Source organism: Oncorhynchus nerka, linkage group LG15 (genome assembly GCF_034236695.1).
Source record: "Oncorhynchus nerka isolate Pitt River linkage group LG15, Oner_Uvic_2.0, whole genome shotgun sequence".
NCBI lineage: Eukaryota > Metazoa > Chordata > Actinopteri > Salmoniformes > Salmonidae > Oncorhynchus > Oncorhynchus nerka.
The window spans coordinates 85388979-85401764 of record NC_088410.1 but is presented as its reverse complement, the minus strand read 5'-3'; the positions used below and the strand labels follow the sequence as shown (position 1 = coordinate 85401764).

Here is a 12786-nt window from a genome sequence, read left to right as displayed (position 1 = left end):
ACCACCTTGCACACTCTTGCCAGCATCTAGTTGATGTAGGGTGTAATCAGTAGTCTAACAGTTGCAAATGAGAGTTTCTATTAGACAAATTCAGGTAGGTTTATCCACATTTCGTTACATTTGCTTCCATTTAAGAAATGTTTTTCAACAGAATTGGGGTAATGAATACACCCCTGATCAGTAGTGGTGCACGACGCCAGGATTTTTGGAGTCGACACCCCAACACTACTTATCACACACAAACACAGTTCACTTTCATAGCAGCCACATACAAACAGCTCATTGTATAAATAATCCCTTCTGGCATCTATCTACACACTCTGCTCCTCTCACCTTTTCCCTTTCGCTTGTGGACTTCAGTGCACAACACATCAGCTGTCTGTGACCAGGCAAAAAAAAACTTTGAAGCCAAACCTTCATATTATGAGCGCTAATGCTATACACAGACTACATCATTTTCACGTCATAGTCAACATCGTTACTAGAACAAACGTGTTAGTAAACCTGCTATCATGCAGTACAGTGTACAGTCAGCAGCCAGCAGTTCAGCAGTTACACCGGTGGGCCCGGGTGGCAATAAAATAATAAAAGCAAAAACTTACAGTACCTTGACTTGGAAGAGTTCCAGTGTTGGATAGCTATAGTCAGCTAGCTAACATAGCACACCTCTCTGTTTGAGCCAAGTGTTTGAGTAGAATAAACTATCTAGCTGCATTCGATGCTAGCTAAGTAAGTGAAAGTGAAAGGGAAAGAATATATACTAAATATAGCTAGCTCTCTCTCTAGCTTCTCCTTAATTTTGGGTGAAAGGTATTAGTTCAAACTGTTGTATTTTTCTCTCTTTGAGTCAACTACTCACTACATTTTATGCACTGCAGTGCTAGCTAGCTGTAGCTTATGCTTTCACTACTAGATTCATTGGATAACATGTCATATCATGCTGCACGAGCTCTGATAGGTTGGAGGATGTCCTCTGGAAGTTGTCATAATTACTGTTTAAGTCTATGGAAGAGGGTGAGAACCATGATGAGCCTCCTCAGTTTTGTATTGAAGTCAATGTACCCAGAGGAGGACAGAAGCTAGCTGTCCTCCGGCTACACCATTATGCTACCCTACAGAGTTATGCTGAGGCAAATGTAGACCTTCATTGCAAAACAGTGTGTTTTAATCAATTGTTTGTTGATGTAAATATATTTAGTTTTTATTTAGTTTTCTCTAAAAAGGATAACATTTTACATTTTATTTGATTATTTTTCTGATATTCACTGAGAAGATTGGTCCTCCCCTTCCTCCTCTGAGGAGCCTCCACTGAAAAACAAAAGGGGCATATCAGACACATTTAGGTCAGATACATTTTTTAAAGGGATTGACTGATCGATGTGTTGAGTGATAAACTGATGTTATCTCTAGTGAGATGAAGTGGGTTTGACTGAGCTGTCAGAAACATATGGGGCTTAAGGTGGGGCTCAGACAGCTGTGTAGTATATTAGGGCTAATGCCTCTAAGACCAACAGCATCATTGCATCAATGCTGCATAATAAATATTTCATTATGTAATCCACATGTTTTATTGGATATGTGTGCAACATTCACCTTTTGATAATATTTCTGTTAAGTCTACGCATACAATTTGATGTACATGTTGGATAAATCCAACGTGTGCACCACACAGAACGCATTGCAACTGCCTCTGCAAAGGACACAGGTAGGACTAGCAGGGTAGAACTCAGGTAGGACTTAGGGTAGGACTCAGGTAGGGCAGTAGGGTACGACTCAGGTAGGAATAGCAAGGTAGGACAGTAGGGTATGACTCAGGTAGGAATATCAAGGTAGACCAGTCGGGTATGACTCAGGTAGGACATTAGGGTATTACTCAGGTAGGACAGTAGAGTATGACTCAGGTAGGAATAGCAAGGTAGGACAGTAGGGTATGACTCAGGTAAGACAATAGGGTATAACTCAGGTAGGACAGTAGGGTAGAACTCAGGTAGGACTAGCAGGGTAGGACAGTAGGGTATGACTCAGGTAGGACAGTAGAAGAGGACTCATAGGACAGTAGGGTGGGACTCAGGTAGGAAAGTATGGTACAACTCAGCTAGGACTAGCAGGGTAGGACAGTAGGGTAGGACTCAGGTAGAACTAGCAAGGTAGTAAAGTAAGGTATAACTATGGTAGGACAGTAGGATAGGATAGGAGGGTAGGACTCAGGTAGTACTATCAGGGTAGGAGTTAGGTAGAACTGTAGGGTAGGAGAGCAAGGTAGGGCTCAGGTAGAACTAGCAGGGTAATAGGTGAGCACCACAGGGTTCCCCCTGACCTTGTAAGGCCTCCTTGACACGGTCCAGCTCCTGCTCCTTGTCTCCCATCTGCACGCGGAGCTCAGTGTCAGAGAGGAGGTTGGAGGAGCAGCCTCCCTGGCCCTCCTCCAGGTCCTTACTCAACATGTCCTTCATCTGCCGCAACAGGTGCACCTCTTCCTGCAGCTGGGCCACCTCCTCACGCAGCAACACTACACACAGAGAGACAGAGACAGAGAGACAGAGAGAGAGAGAGAGAGAGAGAGAGAGAGAGAGAGAGAGACTTAATTTTCCATTACTTACAGTCGACAGAAATGTGTCTTTGTGCTTTTAACCCAACCCCCTGAGGTTGGGAATGGAGAGACGTGAAATAATGAGGAAGGGGTGGGGAAGGAAGAGTGGAGAGGTAGAGTAAGGGAGAGATTAGTTGAGAAATAGGGAGTAAGGACAATGAGATGGAGGTTTATAATTAAAATTAAGGAGGGAGAAGGAGAAGGGAAGAGTAGAAAGACAGACAGACAGAGAATAAGTGAGGGGGATGGTGAGAGTTGTGAAAGTCAACAGGAAAACGTTGAGAAGGGAGAGGAGGGAGGTGTGTAACAGGGTTACAAAGGGAGAGGAGGGAGATGTGTAACCGGGTTACAAAGGGAGAGGAGGGAGGTGTGTAACAGGGTTACAAAGGGAGAGGAGGTGTGTAACAGGGTTACAAATGGAGAGGAGGGAGGTGTGTAACAGGGTTACAAAGGGAGAGGAGGGAGGTGTGTAACAAGGTTACAAAGGGAGAGGAGGTGTGTAACAGGGTTACAAATGGAGAGGAGGGAGGTGTGTAACAGGGTTACAAAGGGAGAGGAGGTGTGTAACAGGGTTACAAAGGGAGAGGAGGTGTGTAACAGGGTTACGAAGGGAGAGGAGGGAGGTGTGTAACAGGGTTACAAAGGGAGAGGAGGTGTGTAACAGGGTTAGAAAGGGAGAGGAGGTGTGTAACAGGGTTACAAATGGAGAGGAGGTGTGTAACAGGGTTACAAATGGAGAGGAGGGAGGTGTGTAACAGGGTTACAAAGGGAGAGGAGGTGTGTAACAGGGTTAGAAAGGGAGAGGAGGTGTGTAACAGGGTTACAAAGGGAGAGGAGGTGTGTAACAGGGTTACATATGGAGAGGAGGGAGGTGTGTAACAGGGTTAGAAAGGGAGAGGAGGTGTGTAACAGGGTTAGAAAGGGAGAGGAGGTGTGTAGCAGGGTTACAAAGGGAGAGGAGGTGTGTAACAGGGTTACAAATGGAGAGGAGGGAGGTGTGTAACAGGGTTACAAAGGGAGAGGAGGGAGGTGTGTAACAGGGTTACAAATGGAGAGGAGGTGTGTAACAGGGTTAGAAAGGGAGAGGAGGTGTGTAACAGGGTTACAAAGGGAGAGGAGGTGTGTAACAGGGTTAGAAAGGGAGAGGAGGTGTGTAACAGGGTTACAAAGGGAGAGGAGGTGTGTAACAGGGTTACAAATGGAGAGGAGGTGTGTAACAGGGTTACAAATGGAGAGGAGGGAGGTGTGTAACAGGGTTACAAAGGGAGAGGAGGGAGGTGTGTAACAGGGTTACAAATGGAGAGGAGGTGTGTAACAGGGTTAGAAAGGGAGAGGAGGTGTGTAACAGGGTTACAAAGGAGAGGAGGTGTGTAACAGGGTTACAAATGGAGAGGAGGGAGGTGTGTAACAGGGTTACAAAGGGAGAGGAGGTGTGTAACAGGGTTACAAAGGGAGAGGAGGTGTGTAACAGGGTTAGAAAGGGAGAGGAGGTGTGTAACAGGGTTACAAAGGGAGAGGAGGTGTGTAACAGGGTTACAAATGGAGAGGAGGTGTGTAACAGGGTTACAAATGGAGAGGAGGGAGGTGTGTAACAGGGTTACAAAGGGAGAGGAGGGAGGTGTGTAACAGGGTTACAAATGGAGAGGAAGTGTGTAACAGGGTTAGAAAGGGAGAGGAGGTGTGTAACAGGGTTACAAAGGGAGAGGAGGTGTGTAACAGGGTTACAAATGGAGAGGAGGGAGGTGTGTAACAGGGTTACAAAGGGAGAGGAGGTGTGTAACAGGGTTAGAAAGGGAGAGGAGGTGTGTAACAGGGTTACAAAGTGAGAGGAGGTGTGTAACAGGGTTACAAATGGAGAGGAGGGAGGTGTGTAACAGGGTTACAAAGGGAGAGGAGGTGTGTAACAGGGTTAGAAAGGGAGAGGAGGTGTGTAACAGGGTTACAAAGGGAGAGGAGGGAGGTGTGTAACAGTGTTACAAAGGGAGAGGAGGGAGGTGTGTAACAGGGTTACAAATGGAGAGGAGGGAGGCGTGTAACAGGGTTACAAAGGGAGAGGAGGTGTGTAACAGGGTTACGAAGGGAGAGGAGGGAGGTGTGTAACAGGGTTACAAAGGGAGAGGAGGTGTGTAACAGGGTTACAAATGGGGAGGAGGGAGGTGTGTAACAGGGTTACAAAGGGAGAGGAGGTGTGTAACAGGGTTACAAATGGAGAGGAGGGAGGCGTGTAACAGGGTTACAAATGGAGAGGAGGGAGGCGTGTAACAGGGTTACAAAGGGAGAGGAGGTGTGTAACAGGGTTACGAAGGGAGAGGAGGGAGGTGTGTAACAGGGTTACAAAGGGAGAGGAGGTGTGTAACAGGGTTACAAATGGGGAGGAGGGAGGTGTGTAACAGGGTTACAAAGGGAGAGGAGGTGTGTAACAGGGTTACAAAGGGATAGGAGGTGTGTAACAGGGTTACAAAGGGAGAGGAAGTGTGTAACAGGGTTACAAATGGAGAGGAGGGAGGTGTGTAACAGGGTTACAAAGGGAGAGGAGGGAGGTGTGTAACAGGGTTACAAATGGAGAGGAGGTGTGTAACAGGGTTAGAAAGGGAGAGGAGGTGTGTAACAGGGTTACAAATGGAGAGGTGTGTAACAGGGTTACAAATGGAGAGGAGGGAGGTGTGTAACAGGGTTACAAATGGAGAGGAGGTGTGTAACAGGGTTACAAATGGAGAGGAGGGAGGTGTGTAACAGGGTTACAAAGGGAGAGGAGGTGTGTAACAGGGTTAGAAAGGGAGAGGAGGTGTGTAACAGGGTTACAAAGGGAGAGGAGGTGTGTAACAGGGTTACATATGGAGAGGAGGGAGGTGTGTAACAGGGTTAGAAAGGGAGAGGAGGTGTGTAACAGGGTTAGAAAGGGAGAGGAGGTGTGTAGCAGGGTTACAAAGGGAGAGGAGGTGTGTAACAGGGTTACAAATGGAGAGGAGGGAGGTGTGTAACAGGGTTACAAAGGGAGAGGAGGAGGTGTGTAACAGGGTTACAAAGGGAGGAGTTACAAAGGGGAGGAGGTGTGTAACAGGGTTAGAAAGGAGAGGAGGTGTGTAACAGGGTTACAAAGGGAGAGGAGGTGTGTAACAGGGTTACAAATGGAGAGGAGGTGTGTAACAGGGTTACAAATGGAGAGGAGGGAGGTGTGTAACAGGGTTACAAAGGGAGAGGAGGGAGGTGTGTAACAGGGTTACAAATGGAGAGGAGGTGTGTAACAGGGTTAGAAAGGGAGAGGAGGTGTGTAACAGGGTTACAAAGGGAGAGGAGGTGTGTAACAGGGTTACAAATGGAGAGGAGGGAGGTGTGTAACAGGGTTACAAAGGGAGAGGAGGTGTGTAACAGGGTTACAAAGGGAGAGGAGGTGTGTAACAGGGTTAGAAAGGGAGAGGAGGTGTGTAACAGGGTTACAAGGGAGAGGAGGTGTGTAACAGGGTTACAAATGGAGAGGAGGTGTGTAACAGGGTTACAAATGGAGAGGAGGAGGTGTGTAACAGGGTTACAAAGGGAGAGGAGGGAGGTGTGTAACAGGGTTACAAATGGAGAGGAAGTGTGTAACAGGGTTAGAAAGGGAGAGGAGGTGTGTAACAGGGTTACAAAGGAGAGGAGGTGTGTAACAGGGTTACAAATGGAGAGGAGGGAGGTGTGTAACAGGGTTACAAGGGAGAGGAGGTGTGTAACAGGGTTAGAAAGGAGAGGAGGTGTGTAACAGGGTTACAAAGTGAGAGGAGGTGTGTAACAGGGTTACAAATGGAGAGGAGGGAGGTGTGTAACAGGGTTACAAAGGAGAGGAGGTGTGTAACAGGGTTAGAAAGGGAGAGGAGGTGTGTAACAGGGTTACAAAGGGAGAGGAGGAGGTGTGTAACAGTGTTACAAAGGAGAGGAGGGAGGTGTGTAACAGGGTTACAAATGGAGAGGAGGGAGGCGTGTAACAGGGTTACAAAGGGAGAGGAGGTGTGTAACAGGGTTACGAGAAGGGAGAGGAGGGAGGTGTGTAACAGGGTTACAAAGGGAGAGGAGTGTGTAACAGGGTTACAAATGGGGAGGAGGGAGGTGTGTAACAGGGTTACAAAGGGAGAGGAGGTGTGTAACAGGGTTACAAATGGAGAGGAGGGAGGCGTGTAACAGGGTTACAAATGGAGAGGAGGGAGGCGTGTAACAGGGTTACAAAGGGAGAGGAGGTGTGTAACAGGGTTACGAAGGGAGAGGAGGAGGTGTGTAACAGGGTTACAAAGGGAGAGGAGGTGTGTAACAGGGTTACAAATGGGGAGGAGGGAGGTGTGTAACAGGGTTACAAAGGGAGAGGAGGTGTGTAACAGGGTTACAAAGGGATAGGAGGTGTGTAACAGGGTTACAAAGGGAGAGGAAGTGTGTAACAGGGTTACAAATGGAGAGGAGGAGGTGTGTAACAGGGTTACAAAGGAGAGGAGGGAGGTGTGTAACAGGGTTACAAATGGAGAGGAGGTGTGTAACAGGGTTAGAAAGGGAGAGGAGGTGTGTAACAGGGTTACAAATGGAGAGGTGTGTAACAGGGTTACAAATGGAGAGGAGGAGGTGTGTAACAGGGCTACAAAGGGAGAGGAGGTGTGTAACAGGGTTAGAAAGGGAGAGGAGGTGTGTAACAGGGTTACAAAGTGAGAGAGGTGTGTAACAGGGTTACAAATGGAGAGGAGGGAGATGTGTAACAGGGTTACAAAGGGAGAGGAGATGTGTAACAGGGTTACAAAGGAGAGGAGGTGTGTAACAGGGTTACAAAGGGAGAGGAGGTGTGTAACAGGGTTAGAAAGGGAGAGGAGGTGTGTAACAGGGTTACAAAGGGAGAGGAGGTGTGTAACAGGGTTACAAAGGGAGAGGAGGTGTGTAACAGGGTTACAAAGGGAGAGGAGGAGGTGTGTAACAGGGTTACAAATGGAGAGGAGGGAGGTGTGTGTAACAGGGTTACAAAGGGAGAGGAGGCAGATGTGTAACAGGGTTACAAAGGGAGAGGAGGTGTGTAACAGGGTTACAAATGGAGAGGAGGGAGGTGTGTAACAGGGTCACAAAGGGAGAGGAGGTGTGTAACAGGGTTACAAAGGGAGAGGAGGTGTGTAACAGGGTTACAAATGGAGAGGAGGAGGTGTGTAACAGGGTTACAAAGGGGAGGAGGAGGTGTGGTAACAGGGTTACAAAGGGAGAGGAGGTGTGTAACAGGGTTACAAATGGGGGAGGGAGGTGTGTAACAGGGTTACAAAGGGAGGAGGTGTGTAACAGGGTTACAAAGGGAGAGGAGGTGTGTAACAGGGTTACAAATGGAGAGGAGGAGGTGTGTAACAGGGTTACAAAGGGAGAGGAGGAGGTGTGTAACAGGGTTACAAATGGAAGGAGGTGTGTAACAGGGTTAGAAAGGAGAGGAGGTGTGTAACAGGGTTACAAATGGAGAGGAGGGAGGTGTGTAACAGGGTTACAAAGGGGAGAGGAGGTGTGTAACAGGGTTAGAAAGGGAGAGGAGGTGTGTAACAGGGTTACAAAGGGAGAGGAGGTGTGTAACAGGGTTACAAATGGAGAGGAGGTGTGTAACAGGGTTAGAAAGGGAGAGGAGGTGTGTAACAGGGTTACAAATGGAGAGGTGTGTAACAGGGTTACAAATGGAGAGGAGGAGGTGTGTAACAGGGTTACAAATAGGTGTGTAACAGGGTTACAAATGGAGAGGAGGGAGGTGTGTAACAGGGTTACAAAGGAGAGGAGGTGTGTAACAGGGTTAGAAAGGAGAGGAGGTGTGTAACAGGGTTACAAAGGGAGAGGAGGTGTGTAACAGGGTTACAAATGGAGAGGAGGGAGGTGTGTAACAGGGTTAGAAAGGGAGAGGAGGTGTGTAACAGGGTTAGAAAGGAAGGAGGTGTGGAGGGTTACAAAGGGAGAGGAGTGTGTAACAGGGTTACAAATGGAGAGGAGGGAGGTGTGTAACAGGGTTACAAAGGGAGAGGAGGAGGTGTGTAACAGGGTTACAAATGGAGAGGAGGTGTGTAACAGGGTTAGAAAGGGGAGGAGGTGTAACAGGGTTACAAAGGGAGAGGAGGTGTGTAACAGGGTTACAAATGGAGAGGAGGTGTGTAACAGGGTTACAAATGGAGAGGAGGGAGGTGTGTAACAGGGTTACAAAGGGAGAGGAGGGAGGTGTGTAACAGGGTTACAAATGGAGAGGAGGTGTGTAACAGGGTTAGAAAGGGAGAGGAGGTGTGTAACAGGGTTACAAAGGGAGAGGAGGTGTGTAACAGGGTTACAAATGGAGAGGAGGGAGGTGTGTAACAGGGTTACAAAGGGAGAGGAGGTGTGTAACAGGGTTACAAAGGGAGAGGAGGTGTGTAACAGGGTTAGAAAGGGAGAGGAGGTGTGTAACAGGGTTACAAAGGGAGAGGAGGTGTGTAACAGGGTTACAAATGGAGAGGAGGTGTGTAACAGGGTTACAAATGGAGAGGAGGGAGGTGTGTAACAGGGTTACAAAGGGAGAGGAGGGAGGTGTGTAACAGGGTTACAAATGGAGAGGAAGTGTGTAACAGGGTTAGAAAGGGAGAGGAGGTGTGTAACAGGGTTACAAAGGGAGAGGAGGTGTGTAACAGGGTTACAAATGGAGAGGAGGGAGGTGTGTAACAGGGTTACAAAGGGAGAGGAGGTGTGTAACAGGGTTAGAAAGGGAGAGGAGGTGTGTAACAGGGTTACAAAGTGAGAGGAGGTGTGTAACAGGGTTACAAATGGAGAGGAGGGAGGTGTGTAACAGGGTTACAAAGGGAGAGGAGGTGTGTAACAGGGTTAGAAAGGGAGAGGAGGTGTGTAACAGGGTTACAAAGGGAGAGGAGGGAGGTGTGTAACAGTGTTACAAAGGGAGAGGAGGGAGGTGTGTAACAGGGTTACAAATGGGAGGAGGAGCGTGTAACAGGGTTACAAAGGGAGAGGAGGTGTGTAACAGGGTTACGAAGGGAGAGGAGGGAGGTGTGTAACAGGGTTACAAAGGGAGAGGAGGTGTGTAACAGGGTTACAAATGGGGAGGAGGGAGGTGTGTAACAGGGTTACAAAGGGAGAGGAGGTGTGTAACAGGGTTACAAATGGAGAGGAGGGAGGCGTGTAACAGGGTTACAAATGGAGAGGAGGGAGGCGTGTAACAGGGTTACAAAGGGAGGAGGTGTGTAACAGGGTTACGAAGGGAGAGGAGGGAGGTGTGTAACAGGGTTACAAAGGGAGAGGAGGTGTGTAACAGGGTTACAAATGGGGAGGAGGGAGGTGTGTAACAGGGTTACAAAGGGAGAGGAGGTGTGTAACAGGGTTACAAAGGGATAGGAGGTGTGTAACAGGGTTACAAAGGGAGAGGAAGTGTGTAACAGGGTTACAAATGGAGAGGAGGGAGGTGTGTAACAGGGTTACAAAGGGAGAGGAGGGAGGTGTGTAACAGGGTTACAAATGGAGAGGAGGTGTGTAACAGGGTTAGAAAGGGAGAGGAGGTGTGTAACAGGGTTACAAATGGAGAGGTGTGTAACAGGGTTACAAATGGAGAGGAGGGAGGTGTGTAACAGGGCTACAAAGGGAGAGGAGGTGTGTAACAGGGTTAGAAAGGGAGAGGAGGTGTGTAACAGGGTTACAAAGTGAGAGGAGGTGTGTAACAGGGTTACAAATGGAGAGGAGGGAGATGTGTAACAGGGTTACAAAGGGAGAGGAGATGTGTAACAGGGTTACAAAGGGAGAGGAGGTGTGTAACAGGGTTACAAAGGGAGAGGAGGTGTGTAACAGGGTTAGAAAGGGAGAGGAGGTGTGTAACAGGGTTACAAAGGGAGAGGAGGTGTGTAACAGGGTTACAAAGGGAGAGGAGGTGTGTAACAGGGTTACAAAGGGAGAGGAGGGAGGTGTGTAACAGGGTTACAAATGGAGAGGAGGGAGGTGTGTGTAACAGGGTTACAAAGGGAGAGGAGGCAGATGTGTAACAGGGTTACAAAGGGAGAGGAGGTGTGTAACAGGGTTACAAATGGAGAGGAGGGAGGTGTGTAACAGGGTCACAAAGGGAGAGGAGGTGTGTAACAGGGTTACAAAGGGAGAGGAGGTGTGTAACAGGGTTACAAATGGAGAGGAGGGAGGTGTGTAACAGGGTTACAAAGGGAGAGGAGGGAGGTGTGTAACAGGGTTACAAAGGGAGAGGAGGTGTGTAACAGGGTTACAAATGGGGAGGAGGGAGGTGTGTAACAGGGTTACAAAGGGAGAGGAGGTGTGTAACAGGGTTACAAAGGGAGAGGAGGTGTGTAACAGGGTTACAAATGGAGAGGAGGGAGGTGTGTAACAGGGTTACAAAGGGAGAGGAGGGAGGTGTGTAACAGGGTTACAAATGGAGAGGAGGTGTGTAACAGGGTTAGAAAGGGAGAGGAGGTGTGTAACAGGGTTACAAATGGAGAGGAGGGAGGTGTGTAACAGGGTTACAAAGGGAGAGGAGGTGTGTAACAGGGTTAGAAAGGGAGAGGAGGTGTGTAACAGGGTTACAAAGGGAGAGGAGGTGTGTAACAGGGTTACAAATGGAGAGGAGGTGTGTAACAGGGTTACAAATGGAGAGGAGGGAGATGTGTAACAGGGTTACAAAGGGAGAGGAGGGAGATGTGTAACAGGGTTACAAAGGGAGAGGAGGTGTGTGTAACAGGGTTACAAAGGGAGAGGAGGGAGGTGTGTAACAGGGTTATAAAGGGAGAGGAGGGAGGTGTGTAACAGGGTTACAAATGGAGAGGAGGTGTGTAACAGGGTTATAAAGGGAGAGGAGGTGTGTAACAGGGTTACAAAGGGAGAGGAGGGAGGTGTGTAACAGGGTTACAAATGGAGAGGAGGGACGTGTGTAACAGGGTTACAAAGGGAGAGGAGGGAGGTGTGTAACAGGGTTACAAATGGAGAGGAGGGAGGTGTAACAGGGTTACAAAGGGAGAGGAGGGAGGTGTGTAACAGGGTTACAAAGGGAGAGGAGGGAGGTGTGTAACAGGGTTACAAAGGGAGCAGAGCAGAAACAGTGTGAGTACGAAGCATATGACAATATATAGAGTAGAAAACCCACAGCAACACCTCACACTGGGTACACGCCGGTTGATTTTTTTTTTAAATCACGTCATTCCAATGAAATTACGTTGAACCAACGTGGAATAGACGTTGAATTGATGTCTGTGCCCAGTGGGATTCACAAGTACACACACACACACACACACACACACACACACACACACACACACACACACACACACACACACACACACACACACACACACACACACACACACACACACACACAACAGTACTCACACACAGCAGGCAGTAAACTGAAGCCATGGGTGATGAGCGATAGAGGTAGACGAGGAGTGACAGTGTCAGGACAAATTGGCAGGGCTGCAGAGCCAGTGAGAGACAGTAGTTTGATAAGACTCTATAAAAAATATATATATCCGGAACGCAAGCTCCGTGCCTTTCCACTGACAAACTACTTCACAGTCCTCTGGGAGCAAGGGACTTAGCAAGCGATAAACAAGACCTGGAAACCAGGGATACAACACAGAGAATCCGAAGACAGTAATTGGCACAGTATCTCCTAATACACAAGCACATTTACCAAGGCAAGATACGCTGAACACAAAGATCCTGAACTGAACAGAGGAGTCAAGGCCTCCATTTCATAAGATACAAGGAATCGACTAGCTGAGGTTAGTTTAGAGCTTCTATTTCACCCCAGTCAGGGCCGGGCCGCACACCACAACAAAGACATTAACTTGTCATAATGAGTTATATTTTCACACTAAAGATTCTAGAATATATACAGTATCATGGTTCAGAACAATGCACAATGTTTGTATGACTGGGCAGAAGCTATACCAACAGCAGAAATCAGCAGCCCAAACACTTCCAGCCCTAAGCAGGGTAGGGAGCACGGCTGGTTGGTACCTGGGAGACAGCATGTAAAAATCAGACAGTTTTGGCCACTATCCTTCCTCTAGTCAAAGATATCCAAGGGCATTGACAAGGCCTGAGAGCCGCAGTGTGTTCTGGCATTCATACTGTACTTGTTGTACATTACACAGATAGGTGCTACGCATTGGTTGTGCACAGTAACTGAACCAGGAGATTGACTTGGCACTCGGTGATGTTGCATGAAGATAGATAATAAATATTTCAAAACATCACTG

The 12786-nt window shown here is 48.1% G+C and overlaps 1 pseudogene; it reads right to left on the bottom strand.

The window, feature by feature from the left end:
* LOC115115236 (kazrin-like) overlaps positions 1-12786 on the bottom strand; it is a 634395-nt pseudogene that overhangs the window by 125372 nt on the left and 496237 nt on the right.